Source organism: Mobula birostris, chromosome 12 (assembly GCF_030028105.1).
Source record: "Mobula birostris isolate sMobBir1 chromosome 12, sMobBir1.hap1, whole genome shotgun sequence".
In the NCBI taxonomy this organism is placed as follows: Eukaryota; Metazoa; Chordata; class Chondrichthyes; order Myliobatiformes; family Myliobatidae; genus Mobula; species Mobula birostris.
In genome coordinates, this window is record NC_092381.1 from 24971402 (window position 1) to 24991563 (window position 20162).

Below are 20162 nucleotides of genomic sequence, written 5' to 3' on the forward strand. Positions count from 1 at the left end.
TGCCCAATATTCATTTGTTAGAATGGTGTCCATAAAAGGCCTTGCATTGAACTGCTGCTACTAAGTTAACAAATTTCACTTCACGTGCCGATGATAATAAACCTGATTCAGATTCAGATTCATTATAGTTACAGGAAGGGTCAAAGAAAGGTGACTAGAATGGAAATTTTAACATTTTGAAGAGCTTTTAATGAAGTGAAGAGTGAAAGACTGCTCTCTCAGGTCTGATGTGGATTCATATGTTTACTGTAACTAAGAGAGATTGTTTATTACAGAGGAGATAAAGAAAACCGGAGCATCTGGTTCTAAGTTTATGGCAGATACCATTACACCTGAGGGGCAACTGAATGAAGGAAAGCACAACACAGGAATTTGAGGAGAGAGGGGAAAAAGGGATTAGTACTGATTGCTTGAGCAAAGTTATGTCGAAAGACTGAATGTGCCATAAGTGCATTGTTTCAAAATTCTTCCTTTCATGTAATATCATTATTTTCCTTCAGTTTTCCTTCAGATTAAAGCTGATCAAACGCTATCAGAAGTGGCTCAGCAAGAAAAGCCAAGTTTTTTTGTGCTTGTCCACTTGCCAGTGGCAATCTTTTTCATCTCTGTCAAAGTACTGTATATAATATTAGTGAGACGACATTTGAAGTACCGTATTGTACAGTATTGGTCTCCAAATTAAAACAAGGGTATGAATTCATTGGAAGCAGTTCAGACAAGGCATCCTAGACTGATATCTGTAATGGATAATTTGTCTTATAAGTTAAGATTGAACAGGTTAGGCTTGAATCTACTGGAATTTGGAAGCGATGACTAGAATGAAATAAAAAAAAAACCCTGACAAGTCTTGACGAGTTCAAAATGGAGGTCAACTGCACCATATTCCATCTAGGTAGTCTCCAATCTAATGGCATGAAGATCAATTTCTCCTGGTAAAATTTAATTCCCCCCTCCTTCTCCTATTCCCTATTCTGGCTTCCTTCCTCTCCTCCTCGCTTGCATATCACCTCCCCTGGTGTCCCTCCCTCTTCCCTTTCTCCCATGGTCTACTCTCCTCTCCTATCTTCACCAGCCCCTTACCTTTTCCATCCACCTGACTTCACCTGTTATCTTCTAGCTGGTCCTCCTTTCCCTCCCCCCCACCTTTTTATTCTGGCATCTCCCCCTTCCTTTCCATTTCTGAAGAAGGGTCTCAGCCCAAAACGTTGACTGTTTATTCATTTCCATAGATGCTGTCTGAACTGCTGAGTTCCTTCAGCATTTTGTGTGTGTTGCTGTGGATTTCCCGCACCTGCAGAATCTCTTGTTTTTAAAACGGAGAGGATGCTTCCTCTTTTGGACAAATCTAGTACTAGTGGTCACTGTCTAAAGAAAAGGAAGAGCTAGTTTTAGGCAGAGTCTAGTTAGTTTTTTTTACATGTGTGTGTTGTGAGGGATTCCCTTCCTCAAAGGGAGGTGAGTGACAAGTCCTTAAATATTTTTTAAGACAACTATTGAGTGTCAGCGAATCTCTGCTGGGAAAGTCGAAAACCTCGTATCAGTGAATACATGAGCCCTTTGGAAGCTGGAGGCCAAAAATGGGTGTGTCCTGGGGTGAGAGCGCTATGTATGCATGTGGGAGGGTGGGTGGTTGGCAGGGAGGAATGCGCTTGTTTCACTCTTATTGCTTTGCTATATTATTTTCTTGTGCTCTGTCTTGTTCTGCTGAAGATGGTGGGCATGCTTTTTGGCACGGGGGTGTGTGGCAACCCTTATGGGCCTCTCCCAGAGCATCCTGAAGTCATGTTGGTTATTAATGCAAACAGTGCATTCTACTGTATGTTTTGATGTACATGCGACAAATACATTTGAATCTGAAGGTAAGTAGATTCTTGATAAGTAAGGGAGTGTAAGATTATTAGTTGTGAACAGAATGGCAGAGCTGAGTTTATGATCAGATTAGCCATGATCTTACTGAATGGCAGAGCAGGCTTGAGAGGCTGAATGACCTGAGCCTGCTTTTGCTCCCAATGTATGTTTGCACGTAGCCGTGACATTCAATCGCATTAAAGTGGGTTTATTATTATCACATGTGCTGAAGTGCAGTGAAAAACTTTGTTCTGCGTGCCATCCGTACAGATCATTCCACCACATTAGTACATCAAGGTAGAACTGGCAAAAAGCAACAACATAAAACAGGTTATAGTGTTACACCTACAGAGAGAATGCAGGCAGGCATTAATGTGCAAGGCCATGACAAAATAGTTCATGAGGTCAAGGGTCCATCTTATTGTACAAGAGGTCCCTTCAATAGTACTATAACAGTGAGATATAAGCTGTCTCCGTGTTTATGGTACGTGCTTTCAGGTTTTTTTGTATCTTCTCTTCATTGGTATGGGGGAGAAGAGATAATGCCTGTAGTGGGTGGGATCTTTGATTATTAAGATACAATGTGGAAAAGGCCCTTCTGGTCCTTTGAGCCATGCTGCCCAGCAATCCTCAATTTAATCCGAGCCTAATCGCAGGACAATTTATAATGACCGACATCTTTGGACTATGGGAGGAAGCCAGAGCAGCCGGCAGAAACGGGCATGTTCATGGGGAGAACATACAAACTCCTTACAGTCTATGGTCGGCTGTCTTACAGGCAACAGGCAACACCCAGAACATGCTCTCTTCTCACTGCTGCCATCAAGAAGAAGGTGCAGGAGCATCTGGACTCACACCTCCAGGTTCAGGAACAGTTACTAACCATCAAGCATCAGGCTCTTGAAATAAAGTGAATAACTTCACTCGACTTCACATGTCCCATTATTGAAATATTCCCACAACCTATGGACTCACATTCAAAGGCTCTTCATCTCATGTTCTCGATATTTATTATTATAATTTCTTTCTTCTTGTATTTACGTAGTTTGTGGTATTTTTCACACCAGTTGATCGCCCAAGTTGGTGCAGTCTTTCATTGATTCTGTTATGGTTATTATTTTATGCCCGCAAGAAAACAAATCTCAGGGTTGTATATGGTGAAATATATGTACTTTGATAATAACTTTAACACAGAACTACAGCACATTACAGGAACATAGAAATCTACAGCAGTTTACAACAATGTTGTGCTGACCACGTAACCTACTCTTGAAACTGCTTAGAATTTCCCTAGCGCATAACCCTCTATTTTTCTAAGCTCCATCTACCTATCTAAGAGGCTCTTAAAAGACCCTATTATAGCTGCTTCCACCACCACTGCCAGCAGTGCATTCCATGCACCCACCACTCTCTGTGTGAAAAACTTACCCCTGACATTCCCTCAGTACCTATTTCCATGCACCTTAAAAATATGCCCCCTCCTGTTAGCCATTTCAGCCCTGGGAAAAAGCCTCTGGCTATCTACATGATCAATGCCTCTCATCATCTTACGCACCTCTATCAGGTCACCTCTCATCTTCTGTCGCTCCAAGGAGAAAAGGCCAAGTTCACTCAACCTATTCTCATAAGGTACACCCTCTAATCTGGGCAACACCCTTGTAAATCTCCTCTGCACTCTCTCTAAAGAATCCACATTTACTTTGAACATTACTTCATGGAGCAGGTGCTGATGGAACAAGAACAGTGTCAGTGGAATGGATCCAGTTGACTTTAGTATTATTTCCTGCTTATCCCATGTTTCAGGACTTGGAGACCTGAAATGAATTGGTCAGTGTGGTTCCCTGTTTGCTACCTCCTTTCTAAAGATAAAATGACTCGTTTGAAAATGCAAAATAAAATTAATTGTATGAAGCCACAAGAGGGCAGCAGCTAGCACTTTACTGAGACAGCACAATCAATGGAAGATGGTGTCCGTATTGTATTCTATTGAAATAACTGACTAGGAAATTAACTGAATATTATATATATTTTATTCCTAACCGTAACCTGAATAATTTGAATCTCCATTGAAAATGCAGTAAAAAAAATTGTTGGAGGAACATGCTGGATAAAGGTTAATCACAATTCCTTTAACTGCTTTAAAATGACATTTCTCTTCTGTTAACTAAAGGCATGATAATAATAATAGGCTACTCAAGATCTGACATCTGCAGGGTAATTACTGCCTTGCAATATCTAGCCATGCACTGCCTTCTACTCAACACTGGCCTCTGTATTATTCTCATGTTCCAGCTTCTGACAGCTTTTTTTCTTCTCAAGTCGTGTAAAATAATGTTTTGGAGAAGGGCTGTCATTGCAAAGACTGTCACTGGTTGTCTGTCCCGTGCTGGTCTTGAGACGCTTTGGCCCTTTACATATAACTGAGTGTCCAGGCCAATTCAGGGAGCACTTACACTGGTGTGGAACTGTAATCAAAATTTCAGGGGGAATAAAAGTGGGAGACTTCCTTTCATAAAGGATTTCAGTAAAACTATTAGTTTTCTATGACAATATGACAGAGTTTATTTTAATTTCTTGATTACTTTTAAAACTGAGTTCTAATCCAAAAACTTCAATGGTGATCAGATTCTTTGCATTGCTAACGCAGCACTCCCTGATTACTAGCCCAGAAGTCCCAGATTACAAACCCAAAGCTCCCAGGTTACTAGCTCAAGATCACCAGATTACTAGCCCTGAACTCTCAAATTACTATCCCTGGACTCCCAGGTTACAAACTGAGGACTACCGTATCACTAGTCCTGGACTTCCAGATTACTACTCTGGGCTCCCTGATTACTACCACTGGACTCCCAGATCAATACCCCTGTACTCCCTGATTACAAATCCAGGGCTACCAGGTTATTAGCTATGGACTCCCAGATTACTACCCCTGGATTTGTAGATTACAAGACGAAGACTACCAGATTACTACCCCTGGACTTCCTGGTTACTACCCCTGGATTCCAAGATTACTAGCCCAGAAAACACAGATACCAGATCTGTACTCCGTGATTACTACCCACTGGACTCCCTGAGTACTACCCCTGGACACATAGATTATTACCCCTGGATTCCCAATTGCAAACCCAGGATTACCAGATTACCAGATCTGAACTCTCTGATCACTATCCCAAACTCCCCGATTACTACCCCTGGCCTCTCTGATTACTACCCCTGGACTTCCTGATTATTACCCCTGGATTCCCAGAATATTAGCCCAGGGATACCAGATTACTAGCTCTGAACTCCCAGATTACAATAGGCCAGGACTCCCAGATTACTGGCTCTGGTCTCCAGGTTACTAGTCTTGGATTCCTAGTCTGCACACTGTTACCTTCTCCCTTCATTGTAGATGGGCAACTTAAATGGTGATTGAAGAAAAAGAAGAAACCTGTTCTGAATATCTCCTATGACAAAAAATGCTGTGCATTGGAGTTCTGCATATTTATTTTAAGCTTGCTTGTCAACAAGTTGACAAATAGCATAGTGACTGGAGATGAAAGATACATTCTCAAGATGCCCATCTGTTTAGAGAACTCAAAGTTTTGGACTGTACTTTATTATTTCCTTTTACAAACCTATCTAATTAATGACATTAACACAGTGCAAGGCCAAAGTCTGGCCTGTTACATTGCTGGGAATATATTACATTGTAGCAAATGATCTATACACTGGTTTTTGGCTTCTCTCACATAAAATCTTCTCTTTCTTTACTCTCTAGCCACCCTGAGATTGACTTGACTCGAGATAGATCTGTTCTGTTTCTAATCTGTTTCCTTCAGTAACAATGGTGCAGACTGGCAAGATGGCCAAGATGGCCACGGTGGATCGATGGGCATTTCAAGTTCAGGTTCACTGTCAGGGGCATACCATAAGACCATATCGTGCAGAATTAGGCCATTTGGCCCATCAAATCTGCTCCACCATTTCTTAAGGCTGATCCATTTTCCCTCACAGCCCCAATCTTGTGCCTTCTCCCCATATCCCTTCATGACTTGACTAATCAAAAATCTATCAACCTCTGCCTTAAATATACCCAATGACTTGGCCTCCACAGCCGCCTGTAGCAATGGGTTCCACATATCCACCACTCTCTGGCTAAAGGAATTCCTCCTCAGCCTCCATTTTAAAAGGACGTCCCTCTATTCTGATGCTGTGTCCTCTGGTCATAGACTTCCCCATCATACATACTGTGGTGCTAGAAAGTTTGTGAATCTTGTAGGATTTTCTCTATTTCTGCATAAATATGACATAAAATGTGATCAGATCTTCACATAAGTCCTAAAACTAGATAAAGAGAACCCAATTAAATAAATAACCACAAACCATTATGCTGTTCATTTACTTATTGAGAAAAATGATCCAATATTACATGTAGTAGTTGGAAAAAGTATGCGAACCTTTGCTTTCAGTAACTGGTCTGACCCCTTTGTACAAAAATAACTTCAACCAAATGTTTCTGATAACTGTTGATCAATCCTGCACATCAGCTTGGGAGAAATTTTAGGCTATTCCTCCTTACAAAACTGCTTCAACTCTGGGATGTTGGTGGGTTTCCTTGTATGAACTGCTTGCTCCAGGACTGACGAAGGGTCTCAGCACGAAATGTTGACTCTTCCAGTAGATGCTGCCTGGTCTGAGGTGTTCCAGCAGCATTTTGTGTGTGTTGCTTGAATTTCCAGCATTTGCAGATTTCCTCGTGCTTGGTTGTCAGAGGCTATTTGAGAATGCACACCATTGGGAGCATTTAATAGGTAGTGGTAACCTATCCACTCTACCATTCATAGTCATAGTCATAGTCATACTTTATTGATCCCGGGGGAAATTGGTTAATTCCCAGCTATAACAACCTTAAGGAATCAAGGTCATGGCTATAACTTCACTGGTCAGAAGCATCTGTGAAAAGAGAAACAGAGTGAATGTTTAAGGTCCAGGACTTTTTGACAGATCGGGGAAATGAACAACCCAAGTCTGATTTAGATGCATAGAGAGTGGGAGATGAATGGCCAAAATGGGCTGAATGGTCTCCATCTGTACCATAGGAGTCTGCAATCATATTCCAGTCTTATGGCGTCAGTCTCATTTAATCCTGAATTATGGTAAGTGTCCAAATGTCTAATTGCTTGTCCAGAAACACTGTGGCTGTATTTGATTCATTTGAGTATCAGATTTTGTGTAAACTGAAGATAAAAAAAGGTCAATGGAAAGTCCCGGCTCATTTGTGTGTCTATTTTGTTACTCATTTTAAACAAAATGCACATAAATATATTGATAACATTCTGCTATCGCTGTGACGCATTTTGGCAGAGAAATTGACTGCTTGGTCTGCTTACTGTTTGAAGCTGGACCATCTGGTGGCGTGTTCTGGTCAGATTGGGAGTCTAAATTTAAATACTTTTCTTCGGTCTGCAGGAGTGAGTGAATGCACTCAGCAACCCTGCACTTGCATCGAACTTGTATCCGTCGTGAACTGTGGTAGAGGCACAGTTAAAATAAGAAAAATTGGTACTGATGGCAACTATGGCATAGCATTTTTCATGTAATTTAGAACACTGAACCAGTACAGCATGGTACGGGCACTTTAGCCCACGATGTTCTGCCGACCTTTTGACTGGCTCCACAATCAATCTGACCCTTTCCTCCTACGTAGCCCATATGATTGATTGTAACGGTTGGTGCTACAATTGTTCAAACAGTTGAATAAAGGCTTAGATCATTAACAAGGAAAGAATTTGCAAAAAACAGTGGATGCTCATTAATAAAAGAAGCTGCTATATTTTGATAACCCTGTCTGTTTTACTTTGACAGTTGCAGCACCGTTAGTTACACTAGCTAGACTCTTTCTCCTGTTGCTCTGCCCACTTAGATCTTAAGCTCACGTTACTGAATATTTACTAAAACTTCAAAAAAAGGTTTCAGAATAAAAATCCTGAGCTTTAGGTTATTAAGTTGAACCATGACACATTAATAGTGCCATCCATTCAAGTGGATGTGAAACAGGCAGCATTTTGTTATTCTTTTGTGATGCTGTAGTAGGGCAATGTTCAAAACCTCGCAGACCAGTAACTCAGAAGGCATATTGACTTCAAAAGCATTAATTTAAATCAATATGGATGCTGACGGACTTGCTGCGTATTTCAGCATTTTCTGCTTTTGTTTCAGATTTCTGGAGTCAGCAATGTTTTGCTTCTGGAAGGAACTATCTAATACTGTACCTCGTTGAAGAATTATTTCACATGCTCTTATTTTATGGATTTCGAACACTAGGTGAATAAGTGTATTTATTTTGAGGAATTTGTCAGAAGTGATAAGTACTGACTGTGGGTTTCCCCCACCACATGTTCTAACTGTGTCGGTCATTGATGCAAAAGACATATTTAACTCTGTGTTCCAATTTTTCAATGTACATGTGACAAGTAAAGTTAATCTAATTTCATTCTGCTGCTAATACATAACTAGATGAGAAAATAAGCTGTGAGGAAATTGAATTTTATGGATTTTGGTGCATAAACTGGATGCTGCACTCATGCCAAATTAGAAGTGTCAAAGAAAATGTAAAATTGGGACATTCTTGCTTTAAGACCATTACTGGAACTTCTCCCCTTTATGGCTATTGAAACCTATCCTGCAGGATTTACGGGTAAGTATTGCATGCTTGCTTGTTGGTTGCCTTGTGGGATCATTGCTTTAATGGAGCCCATTCGTATTGTCCTATGAAAGGATGAGGTCACTGATGCCAAAAGGCTTGCTTGTAGTTCAGTTATCAGTGGTGTCCCATTGGGTTGGGAGTGTGAAAATGGGGCTGATAATGCATGGGTCTCCAAGGAAGTGTTCCTCAACGGAAAGTACCACATTGCTGGGGTTGGTTCCAACCACTCACCATCCACAGGTGGAACTGGAGTCACAGATCAATAGTTGTGAGAGCTACACCCACCTGTTAACTGAAGCATGGTAGCATAATAGTGAGTGAAATCGCTTTACAGCAGCGGTGATCATTGATCAGGGGTTCAATTCCCACCGCTGTCTGAAAGGAATTTGCACGCCCTCACTATGACTGTGTGGGTTTCTTTCAGGTGCTCCAGTTTCCTCCCACATTCCAAAGATGTACAGGCTAGTGAGTTGTGGGCATGATATGTTGCTGCTGGATATGTGTCACCATGTACGGTGTTGGCCACTGATACAAAGCAATGCATTTCACTCTATCTATTCATTGAGGTACAATGCGGAGTAGGCCCTTCCGGCCCTTTGAGCCATGCCGCCTAGAAATCCCCCAATTTAATCCTAACCTAATCATGGGATAATTTGCAATGACCAATTAACTTACCGACTGGTACATCTTTGGATTGTGGGAGGAAACCAGAGCACCTGGAGGAAACTCACGCAGTCACGGGGAGGACGTGACAGTCAGCGGTGGGAATATTTTAATGTTTCAACATACATGTGATGAATAAAGCTAATCCCTCTTTCAGTATGGATGTTTTCTGGTGAGCACCTGAACCAATACTTTTCTGATAAATATCTCACAAGAGAATTATTTACGTGTTGATTATTTACAACATTTTTAACGTGTAAATAAGACCCGGAAAGTGTAAGCCGTGGTTCATTCCTTTCAATGTTATCTGCTTCCTAATCTACTGAGAGGTTACTATGGGCTTGAACTTTTGATTCATTTTCAGTCATTAAATAGTTAAAAAAAACTCCATGCACGATCATGATAGGATCATGTCTGGGGAAGGCATTGAGTTTGTGAGACCTCTGTCAAGGGCCAGTTTTCTGAAGGATGGTATTTGCTCTTGAAATTGCAGCAAACACATAGAACGAGGAAAATCACATGACATGCACACAAAGCCATGCATGAATGAGCTCAATTTCTAGCTGACATTTACAAAGAGATATGAATAGTGGGAAGGAACATGTCAGCAAAGATATAATATGGGGAAATGTGAATTATTCAAGCATGTAGGAAAAATAGCAATTCAGGTAATTTAGTCTTTGACAGAAACAGAGTATCCCTTTACGTAAATTATTATGTTAACATGTCGGCAATAAGAAACTAAATGTCACAAAGTGTAGAGGAGGCTTGATTCAAAAGCAGGGTGGCAGAGACGATTCAGCGATGAGCGATAACTTTAATGATAGGCTGCAAAATAACAAGCCACGAGGGCCACAAAAGAAGAGAGAACAGATACTAAACTCACAGGTATAAGGTAACTGAAAGCGTGGAGCCACTAGTTGAGACTGGCTGGTTTCTATGACTGAAGAAGGATTGTGAATGAGGGATGGGTTTAAATAGGCTGCAGGTGATGAGTTGGGAACTAGTGGCAGGTGACTATTGTTAGCTGGGTACAGCCTGCATGTGCAGGCCTGACAATAAATAAGTACTAAAACTACATAGGCTTCTGTTTACTAAGTGCAGTTTTAGTTTACAACTTGCCTTCAGAGGGAATGGGCTGAGAGTTAACTAGACTAGTTGCTAAAAGGAGGGGTTTCTACAAGAAGAAATTGTGTAGACAAGGTCTACATACATACACTCAATGGCCACCCTATTAGGTAGCTCTTATACCTAACAACGTAGCTACTGAGTGCATTTTCGTGATCTTCTGCTGCTGTAGTCCACCCACTTTAAGGTTTGACATATTATGTGATCAGAGATGCTCTTCTGCACCCCACTGTTGTAACGTGTGGTTGTTTGAGCTGCTGTCAAACCCTTGTCAGCTTGAACTAATCTCACCATTTTTCTCTAACTTCTCTCATTAACAAGACACTTTTGCCCACAGAACTGCTGCTCACTGAATATTTTTTTTGTTTTTCACACTATTCTATGTCAACTCTAGAGACTGTTGTGTGTGAAAATCCTAAGATATCAGCAGTTTCTGAGATACTCAACCACCCTGTCTGGCACCAGCAATCATTCTACAGTCAAAGTCACTTCAATCACATTGCTTCTCCATTCTGATGTCTGGTCTGAGCAACAACTGAACCTCTTGACCATGTCTGCATGCTTTTATGTATTGAGTTGCTGCCAAGAATAAAGTGGCAACTGAGTGTAGAACAGAACAGTACAGCACAGTTTGGACTCTTTGCCCCAATAAACGATGAATATATTGAAAAGTAAAATTTCTAAAGGGCTTAATTGAATAGAAGCTGGGAGGATGTTTCCACTGACAGGAAGATAAAGAATTTGGAGACACAATTTCACAATACGAGAGTGGGACTGAGTTAAGGAAAAGTTTCTTCATTCAAGGAATTATATATCTTCATTTTTCAGCTTGTCAGGATGTAGATGTTCTGTCGAGAATATTCCACAGATCACTGGATATTAATGGATAACTGAGAGGGATAGGGATAATGCAGGAAGCTGGAGATGCTGAGGGAGACCAGCAATGATTAGATTGAACAGCATAGTAGCTTTGAAGAGCTGAATGGCCTACACCTTGTATTTGCTGAGTAGTCACTTTATTTTCATAAACATATGCCCAGTTGTAGTGATCAATAATGCAACTGTAAGGCCCAGTTTCCTCCCTCATCCTCGGAGATCTATAGTCACCAGATAATGATGACCTCCCCTTTAAAAGAAAGTTGGATTGATTTCTGACCGGGGCATGAAAAGTTGGTTAAATTGATAATGTAGGTATGATCAATGTGATTTTTCTTTTTATTTGTTTGCTTGTGGGATGTAACCACAGGCTCAGTAATCTAGTAATAGTGGCCCCTCAAATCTCTCTGCACAGGGGGCAGTTAGGGATGGACAATAGGTATTGTCAGTTGCTACAATTTTAGCGTGACATGGTGACATTACAGTATCAATTCAATCGCTGCTCTGTAATATTAGAAGCAATGCATTATGGTATTTGGAAATTACAAAGCCGATAGAGCAGTGTACACTACAAAAGCCTGAGACCTGAATTCTGTGCTTCTGTTGCTGGCAGTTAGAGATTTGGTTGAACTTCTATGTTGCAATCCATTTCTTTCATGTTTTCTTTTCCTGTGTCTGTTTTTGCCTGTGGGGATTTATTATAGTTTCATTTTCAGCTTTCATCTTATGATTAGGCATGGTTGCTACGGTAACATTAATCTGAAGCCACAGTATAGTGCTGGGGGTTATGGGTACTGGGTTTGAAAGAGGCAAATTGAAGAATTTTTTGAATAATTTTTCATAATTTTTGAGCTTCCTACTTCTACTTGTTTGGCTTTATTCAAATGTTTCAGATGATAAAAGGCATAAATCGAGCGGATAGCTGGAGACATTTTCCCAGGGCGTAAATGGCTAATATGAGGGGACATAATTTTAAGGTGATTGGAGGAAAGTATAGGGGGAATATCAGAGAGATAAGTTTTTTACACGGAAAGTGGAGGATGAATGCAGTACCCTGCCATGGATGGTGGTGGAGGCGGATACATTAGAAACATTTAAGAGAAGCATGGATATTAGAAAAATGAGGGCTATTTCAGGAGGGAAGGGGTAGATTGATCTCAGAGTCGATTATAAAGTTGGCACAACACAGTGAGCCAAAGGTCATGTACTGTACTGTAGTCTTCTATGAAATGAAATGGTGCAGCAGACCCGATGGGCCATAAGGCCTAATTCTACTTCTGTATCTTATGGTCTTATGGTTTCCATTTTGGGATTTCTGTTTTAATTAATTCAACTTTCGTAACTTGCAGAATACGGTTCTGAAATCTAGGCAAGTGGGTACAGTGGGAAAGAGTTAATTTCCCAAAATGTCCTCTCCTTTTACAGTCACTGGCAGATGCTGGCAAATCTCCCAAGACACACTCTCACATTACTTAACACTGATATGCAGTTTTGCATTGTCCAGGAGCAGGGAACTAGTCTTCATGTCTTCATGACTGGTGTAGCTGGCATGGTTAGTTGGTTTGTTACTGCCTGGCATTTAGGGTAGCTACTTTAATGTCATTTGAATGTTGCATGGAAAAGAAAGTTAAGGCAATTCTTTTTAAAATTATTATGGTTAAATTAATGCTTTACTTAATTTGCACCCAATAAATTGCCTTTACATTTATTTGGCCAAATACAATGTTGGCATTCATTTTGAGAGGACTAGAACATAACAGTAAGGATGAAATGCTGAAGTAGTGTGAGGCATTGGTCAGAGCTCATTTAGAGTTTTGTGAGCAGTTTAGGGCCCCTTATCTAAGGAGAATTGTGCTGGCATTGGGGAGGGTCCAACGGAGATTTGTGAGAATGATCCTGAGAATGAAAGGGTTAACATACGAGGGACATTTGATGACTTTGGGCCAGTACATGCTGGAATTTAGAAGAATAAGATATGGATGTGGAGAGGATATTTCCATTTGTGGAAAAGTTTAAGATCAGAGGCTACAGCCTCAGAATAGAAGGACATTCCTTAGAACGGAGATGAGGAGGAATTTCTTGAGTCAGATGATGGTGAATCAGTGGAATTCATTGCCATGGAAGGCCGTGGAGACCAAGTAATTGGGTATATTTAAAGCAGAGGTTGCAAGGTTCTTAATTAGTACGAGTGTCAAAGGTTATGGGGAGAGAGTAGGAGGATGGCTTTGAGAGAGATAATAAGTCAGCCATGATGGAATGCTGGAGCAGACTCCATGGGCTATATGGCCTAATTCTACTCCTGTCTATGGTCTTATTTTAACATTTAACTGATTTTGATATTTAATTTAAAAATATGCTTCAGCGATATTTTAAGGTTTTTTTTCGGTATCAGAGTTGCTAAGAAAGGTCTTCAAGATCATTTGTGGGCAGGACTTCACATTGCACCTTCTGAGGACCAGCTGGAGCTTGGGGACTGCTCTTCTTTGTGGGTGGCCACAGCAGTGAGGCCTTGAGCTGTTGGAAGCTGTGGGAATATCAAGGAGCATGTGGACTGGACTAAATATCATTAGGACAGATATATTCTTTTCAAAATTGTGGCACACAGAGATGCAGCGGCTTCTCTGGCTCCTGAAAATGGTGCTAGTTTTAAATTCTTAGTCAGTGTTTCAAAGTTTCTTTCAGTCAACTAAAGCTTCACAAATACAGCACTACTGACCTTGCCAAGAGGCACATTGTCACCTGTTCATTTTCCATCAGGGTCACCTTATGTTCAATGGATGCCACCTTTCTGAGGCACCGTACCTTGAAGATGCCGTAGATACCATGGAGACTAGGAGCCAAGGTGGAGCTGACTAACTTTACAACTCTCTGCAGCACAGTAACCCCCCACCCCCACCAGGCAGTCTATCAGAATGTTCTCCACAGTGCATTTGTAGAGGTTTTTGAGTATTTTAGGTGACAAACCAAATCTGCTCAAACTCCCAATGAAATATATCTGCTCATGTTCATGTAGTGAAGAACGATAGTAAACAATCTTGAATACAAAAACTCCATTAACATAGAAATCTACAATCTACAGTACATTACAGTTCCTTGGCCGACAATGTTAATCCAGCATTCTTGGTCCTTTAGTGGTGCTGGACTAGTAGGTTTCCCCGTCTATTGGATATTATTCCCAAAACGTTTTAAATTTGCATTATACACACTAGAATAGTATATTATCCTGTGAGTGTGTTAATTTTAAAGTCTGTGTTGGAAACAGAATCAGATGAGCTTCAAGTGTGCAAGGAGAGCAGATTAAAGTGAACACAGGAATCACTATGTGTGAAAGGGGGCATGGTTATCAGCACCTGGTGAACCTAATGTAGAAGCAAAAGAAAGGGCATACAACAAAACAAACATTAGAGGGAAGATAGAGGATTAGGAAGCTTTTAAAAACCTACTGAAAAGCCAGAAGAGTCATTAGAAGAGAAAAGATAAAATATGAAAGCAAGCTAGCAAGCAATATCAGGGTTGATAGTATAAGCTTTTTCAAGTATGTAAAAAATAAGAGAGATGAGAGTGGATGTAGGGCCACTAGAAAATGAGGCCAACGGACAAGGAGATGCAGATGAACTAAATGAGTATTTCATATCAGTCTTCACTGTGGAAGACATTAACAGTATGCCAGATGTTGTCGTGTGTGAAGGAAGAGAAGTGGGTGCAGTTACTGTTACAAGGGAGAAGGTGCTCAAAAAGCTAAAAGACCTAAGGGTACATAAGTCACCTGGAGCAGATGAACTGCACCCTAGGATGCTGAAAGAGGTAGTGGTAAGATATTGTGGAGGCATAAGCAATAATCTTTCAAAAAATCATTAGACTCTGGCATGGAGCCAGAGGACTGGAAAACTGCAAATGTCATTCCACTCTTTAAGAAAGGGGTAAGGCAGCAGAAAGGAAATTATAGACCAGTTAGCCTGTCCTCAGTGGTTGGGAAGATGTTGGAGTCAATTGTTAGGGGTGAGGTTATGGAGTACTTCGTGGCACAGGATAAGATGGCACAATGTCAGTGTGGTTTCCTTAAGGGAAAATCTTGCCTGACAAACCAGTTGGAATTCTTTGAAGTAGGATAGATAAAGGGGATGCAGTGGATTTTGTATATTTGGACTTTAGGAAAGCCTTTGACAAGGACCACACATGAGGCTGCTTACCAAGTTAAGAGCCCATAGTATTACAGGAAAGTTACTAACATGGTTAGAGCATTGGCTGATTAGCAGGAGGCGGCAAGTGGGAATAAAACAATCCTTGTCCAGTTGACTGTCAGTGACTGGTAGTGTTCTGCAGAGGTCGGTGTTGGAACCTCTTCTTTTTATGCCGTATATAAATGACTTAGATGGTGGAATAGATGGTTTTGTTGCCAACTTTGCAGTATATAAATGATTTAGATGGTGGAATAAATGGCTTTGTTGCTAAGTTTGCAGATGATACGAAAATTGGTTGTGGGGCAGGTAGTGTTGAGGAAACAGGTAGGCTGCAGAAGGACTTAGACAGATTAAGATAGTGGGCAAGAAAGTGCAAATACAATGTTGGAACATGCATGGTCATGCATTTTGGTAGAAGAAATAAATGTGCAGAGTATTTTATAAATGGGGAGAAAATCCAAAAATCTGAGATGCAAAGGGACTTGGGAGTTCTTGTGCCAAACATGCTAAAGGTTAACTTGCAGGTTGAGTTGGTGGTAAAGAAGGCAAATGCAATGTTAGCATTCATTTTAAGAGGTTTTGAATACAAGAGCAGACATATGATTCTGATGCTTTATAAGGCATCACCTTGAGTATTGTGAACAGTTTTCGGCTCCTCATCTCAGAAAAGATGTGTTGACATTGGAGAGTGTTCAGAGGCAGTTCGCAACGAAGATTCTGGGAATGAAAGGATTATCATATGAAGAATGTTTGATGGCTCTGGGCCTGTACTTGCTGGAAATTTAGAAGAATGGGGTGGGGGGGGGAATCTCAATGCAACTTTTTGAATGTTAAAAGGCCTTGAGAGAGTAGATGTGGAAAGGCTATTTCCCATGGTGGGGAGAGTCTGGGATAAGAGAGCACAACCTCAGGATAGAGGGGCATCCATTTAAAACAGAGATGCGGAGAAATTTCTTTAGCCAGAGGGTGGTGAATTTTTGAAACTTGTTACCACAGGCAGCTGTGGAGGCCAAGTCTCTGGGTTCAATTAAAGCAGAGATTGATAGGTTCTTGTTTGGACATGGCATCAAAGGTTACAAGGAGAAGGCCAAGGAATGGGGTTGAGGAGGGGAGAAAAGGATCAGCCATGACTGAATGGTGGAGCAGACTTGATGGGCCAAATGGCCTAATTCTGATCCTATGTCTTATGGTCTAAATGGTGATGCACTTGGATTTCCAAATGACCATCAACTGATTGTTGAAGTTTTACTGTATATATAGCACAGCATTTTACTTCAGAACCACACTGATGAGTTGTTACAACCATTCTTCATTGCAACCCAATCAAAGATCCTCTCAATTCAGGAATTGTTCCTCTAGATCAGAAAATTGCACCTGTCACTCTGCAAAATTATAAATCATTTAGTCTGACGCCTATTTCTGGGAAATCACTGGAGGTTATAACGAAAGAGTGATTGAATCTCCTAAGAACCTTCGGGTGATTGGAGACAGCCACCATGGATTTGTATAGGGCAGTCTAATCCTGGTGAACCTGATAACATATGGATGCTATTTATACAGATATCCAGACAAATATGGAGGTGCTGACCTGGCAGGTAAGTTGGCTGAGCACCAGGACCAGGATAATAGGTAAATACCCAAACTGACAGCATACAGTCCATGGAATCCCTCAAAGGTCTGCGCTGGCTTCACAGGCATTCACCGTATTTATTAATGGCTTGTTCAATGTGATAGAAAGATAGGATAGCACCATGGCACAGGTCGTAGACCCGCTCACCTACAGTTCCTGTGACCTGGGCTCAGTCCTTAACTCCTGTGCTGTCTTGTGTGGAGGTTGCACGTTCTTCCTGTGGCCAATTTGGTTCTGCCACAGTTTCCACTTTTCTCCCATGTGCCAAAGTCATGTGGATCATTTGATTAATTGACTCTAGTGCAGGAATGCGTGATGGAACCTGGGTGGAGTTAGTGGGTTGCTTCTATGTTGTAACTTAGACTGGTGATAGTATAATCATAGTAGATAGAATTATTAAATTATAAATCTATCAATATATCAAATTATAATTTATATCACTATATAAAATGCATGGCAAATGTATCTCAGTGTAGACAGAATGACATTATTCACATTGGACTTAAAAAGCAAGACAGGAGACTTAAACACAAGACTCCTTATCTCAGAACAAAGTTTGTTGGGCTGGGTAACAGTTTCATTCCCCAGGCTGTGAGACTTCTGAACACCTTGCTACTCGCCAGACCAGACCATTATTTATTACAGACCAGTAGCACTATGCTGTTGTATATTTAACTTCATGTCAAATATGCACTGTTTGTCAACTTGTACATCTACAGAATATTTCTTATTAACTGTTAATGTTATTTTATGTGCTGCATGTGATATATGTACTGCTTTTGCATCATGGTCTTAGGGGAACATTGTTTCGTTTAGCTGCAAACACTTGTACAGTTGAATGACAATGAAGTTGAAGGAGGAGCTTAGGAGAGACAATGGTGCCTAATGATAACTCCTTTGCTTGCATCTATTTCTCTGGAAACAGCTCTATTTCTATCTTTAATATCTCTATTTTTCCCTTTTCAGGGTTCTTTTGAATACCCTGACCTGGAGTTACATGCTGACTTCGGTTCTTTGTGGGAATGGGACACGCTCTCGGTGTCTCATGACAGGCTGTTATTCGATAGGCCAAGGATGCGGCCTAGAAGATTAGCTCGCCTTCAGAGTTCTGGGATTTTGTGGCTCTGGTCGATGCCTCTTCAGGATATTGGTGTGTCGTGGGAGATGGAAGATCTCTGACTGTGTGCCCAGAGACCGGAAAAAGTGACGCAACAGACTTTTAACATCGTAAATCAACGAGTTGTTTGTTATGTATCCCTCCTTGCTGCGAAACGGAGACACCTCTTTTACCCTTATTGAGGAGAGAGAGAGAGAGAGAGAGAGAGAGAGAGAGAGACTGTGGTATGTTGAATACCGGGTGAACGAGTCGTCTTTGCCGTACTGCAAGTCTACGTCTTTGCTGCACGCTTGAGTACTTGGTGGTGGAGGGGCGCCGATGCTTTACTGGTGAAGAAGGAGTGATCGTTGCTTTGCCGCTGCTTACGTATGGGAGGGGGGAGCTGGGGGAGGCTTTGGGGTTCTAATATTAATATTCATTCTCTGTTTTTGTGAATGGTTGCAAAGAAAAAGTATTTCAGAATGTATATTGAATACATTTCTCTGACATTAAGTGTACCTTTGAAACCGTTGAAATCTTTGGAACTTGAAACTGATGGTTGACAAAGTTCATAATCAAGATCCAGATATGGGTTCATTGTGAATAAGCAAACTTATGGGTGATGGATGATTGGAGATAGCCTCATGGGAAGCAGTTGTGGAAGAGCTCAGTGTTTAGGAGAGCGCAAAGCAGAAGCCAGCCTGAAGAACATTGAAGTAGTTTAATGTTGGAAGTTGTGAAGGGTCGTAGACTGGTCGGCGAAGAAGGCTATGGTGCAGATGCTGGAAAATAGGTTAAACCTGATGGCTATTAACTGGTTGGTGTGGATGTAGTGGTCTGAGTGGCTTGTTTCCATGCTGTGCGACTCCGTGACTCAGAACAGAATAGAAGAATCAGAACAGAGTATTTTCCAGATGGTCAGGGATGCCTGCTTTATCTTTGGAGCAACATGTTGTTCTCCGGGAGACTGCAGGTGAGATTTCCCAGAACAATACATGGACCCAAGTCTGTAATTACAAAGCTGGATTACACAAGTTCTTGTTTTTTATTAGCTGTAAATTATAAATTTAAGGGATGAATTTATTGAAGTTTTCAAGATTTTGAACACAGCTCGTAGCTTCATCTTATTTCTTCTAGCGATAGAATCTCAGAGGCAGCATTTAACATTTAGAGACAGGTGGGAGTGAAATTAGGAAATATTTCTACACACAGAGGCTGTTGACATTTGGGATTGTCTTATACAAAGGGCAATTGATGAGTATTTTATTTGCTAAATTAAAAATAAGACAGAGAGCCTTCAAAGAATCAAAGTGTTGAAGGATATAGGAAAAACAGATATGTGGATACCGTCACAGATCACCAACAGTGTCCTTCAAAACCAGAATGGGTTTCAGATACTCAATGCAAAAGCAACACTTATGCAGCACTGAACATTTGACGTGCTGAGGATCAGTCTGAAGATAGGTTATTGAACTGAAATGTTTGCTCTTTCACTCTCTCCAAAGATGCTGCTTGATCTGCCGAGTATTTGCAATATTTTCTGTTTGATTTGAGAGGCTGGAGAGCCTAATCTTGTTCTTATGTCCTGTATCCCTAACAGGAATAAGACGAATGCGTCGTATTTGGTTTTAAAAGGTTCTTGACCAGTTTTCTAAGTGCACATATTATGTACTGCCTCAGAGTTCACCGTTAATGGTAAAATCAATTCAAATCCAGCTTATACCTTACAATTTAAATTTGATTCGCATTACAATTTTTCTTCCATATAGTGTGGTAATTAAATATATTTGGTCAATTTAAATTCCTCTGTAACTGTGGATGGATATAGCCGTTTGCTAATAACAAAATCTTCATTAACATCACTTGAACTTAATTCCATTCCAAGGTTAGGATATATAGGAGAGATATTTATTGATTGCTGTTTGCTAATCAGCAACATTTAAAAAAAAATCAATCTCCACTTATTCCTGGAGCAACAGCACCAATCATCCTGTATAATTTGACAACACAAGGAAACTATTGAATTTTAAAATATCGATTCTTTCAGTATTG